The sequence below is a fragment of the Oenanthe melanoleuca genome, chromosome 3 (genome assembly GCF_029582105.1).
Source record: "Oenanthe melanoleuca isolate GR-GAL-2019-014 chromosome 3, OMel1.0, whole genome shotgun sequence".
NCBI classification, from domain to species: Eukaryota; Metazoa; Chordata; class Aves; order Passeriformes; family Muscicapidae; genus Oenanthe; species Oenanthe melanoleuca.
The window spans coordinates 62,062,012-62,064,425 of record NC_079336.1 but is presented as its reverse complement, the minus strand read 5'-3'; positions in this window follow the sequence as shown (position 1 = coordinate 62,064,425).

The following is a 2,414-nucleotide window of genomic DNA, read 5'->3' as shown; positions in this document are numbered from 1 at the left end:
AGATTATATAAAACAAGGTGGAAAAAGAGGCTTGCTTATGAAAAATGTTTTTTACAGGATCATTGAGACAAACAGCAAAATTGTCTTCCACCTCTTACAGGGCCAAAATAAGGGCTTTCTGAGGCTGATAATATTTATAGGCTATAACAACATTTGAGAAACTGCATCACAGTTCATTTGATAGCATGGGAAATCTGAAAAATAAAAAACCAAAATACGCAATTAGAAAAATGTAACTTTTCCAGCCTAAAATTGCTAAGTGGTAATGCGACTTCTGCAAATAATGATCCAAGAACCCTGTTTTAGCAGAAGCAACATGTTTTTAAAGAACTATATACTTTAAAAAAATGAAATCACATGCCATATAGACAATTGGTTTTTATCATTATTTAATTTCCAGCACCATTCTTGCCAAGCTAATGCAATCTCAAAAACTTTTTCCTTGCAGGATCAAATCAATATAGTGAAGAATAGAGGAATTTTTCGGGGTGGGGGGAAGGGATGTCTCCCCATTTTATCATCTTTATGTTGGATTTTTCTATTATGATTATGATTGTCACATCCTCTTGTTTGCAGGGTATTTATGTCTTCACACTTCCACCCAAAGAATCAGGGAATTCAAAAATTTGGTTATATCTTGCACGGGGCAGCCACTGTCACTGTCTTTCTTGGTCCAGCAGTGCTCTCTACCCTTTTTCTCTACATTTCGGAGGAGCAACCAACCATTCTGTTTATAATGGAAGAACAAAATTTGCAGGTCCGACCCTGACACCCTGTGGCCTCCACAGTTCCTTACAGCCTCCCGGTGTCTCCACCTTTTGAAACGTGGCTTGAAGGGATACGGTGTTACTCTCCAAACAGATAATTCCAGCACTTAACACACTTATGTGATTTCCATAAGTAGCATCCATTATTGTATATTCTGATGATATTTAATACCATTTAATGGTATTCAGGACAAAAACTTTGATATATCCCCAAATGCTACTTTCTTGGGAATCCTAGGTATACAAGCATATTAACACTGAGCAATAATTCTCTCTAACATATATCTGTATCTCCTTTCCCTCACTCATTTAGCATTCCTAAACTTGAAATGAAAGTGCTCTAGTACAGGTATTCATTTTGTACAGAATGGACCTAGCAAGGAAAAGAAGGCCCAACAACAGATTTTATTTTTGTATAGAATAAATGAAGAGAAAGTGAATATAAGTGAATATAATTCTTGAAAGCTAGCAGATGAAATTTTTTCTTTTTAGAGTGAAATTGAAGTAAAGTAATTACTTGTAAATAATTGTCACTTGCCTGTCAGCTGAAAATTTTACTACCTAATTTTTCTTCCTTGTATTGGTAAGCTTGTCTGGCAGTCTCAGAGGTTTTTGACCAAAGCCAATACAGAGTGAAGTTTTGGGGTATTTTCCCAGAGCTCTGGTTGCCTGAATGCAGATTTTTAATCTGGCCCTCTAACAAACTTGCCAAAAATTTCAGATTTACACTTCCAGTTCAGGTTTGGGTTTTTTTGTTTCGGTTTGTTTTTTGTTTGATTTTGATTGCTTGGGTTTTTATTGTTATTTTATTGTTTTAGTTGGGAGTTTGTCATGGTTTGTCTGGTTTTTGTTTTTAGTTTGTTTTTTGTTGCTGTTGTTTTTTGTTTTGTTTTGATTTTTTCTGTTGATTTGTTGTTTTTTAAACGATAATTCTTACACCTGTTTAATTTAATGCAGTTATTTCTCCTAGAAACTGCAACTTCTGCAAGAGATGGATAAACTTCTGGGAATCTTTTTTGCTCCAAAAACATGAGTATTTTAATCAATATATCTCCTGGTTTAGAGTTTCCAAGAGGATAACTTCAAAACAGCTGTGAGGGCAGCCCTATGTGTCACTGGGTTGGCATGGAACATCAATTAAAAGCTAGCATTCTTCTTGTCATCCCACTTTTTAGAAAGATGACATTTAAAAAGAAATGAAAGCTCTCCCTTGTTAAGAATATGTCCTTTTTTATCTTTCTGTATGCCAGCATACATAGAAACTCCCAAAGTTTGTTTATTTTTCCTTTCCTCGTCTCTCTGAAAGCAACCACAGAATGCAACTGCTGTATCCAGCTGTGTAATCTGCTTCCAGCTAAGTGAGCCTTGGTAGCAATGACTCAACAGAACCTCATAAAAATAACAAAAATAAAACTTTATAGTCCTCATTTAGCTCTTTGCACTGAAGGGTAAGGAGACTTCAGAACGTTGTTTTTACATTGCTTTATATGGCTCGCTTTTAAACAGGGGCATAGAATCATCTGGGTTTTCACACAACATTTCTGTGGATTTCTTCTTGCCCACAGGGCATTTACAAGGACAGGAAGAAATAGCTCAGTGTGCTATTGAAAAATATCTGTCAATGTGTCCTTCCTGTTTTAAAACAAA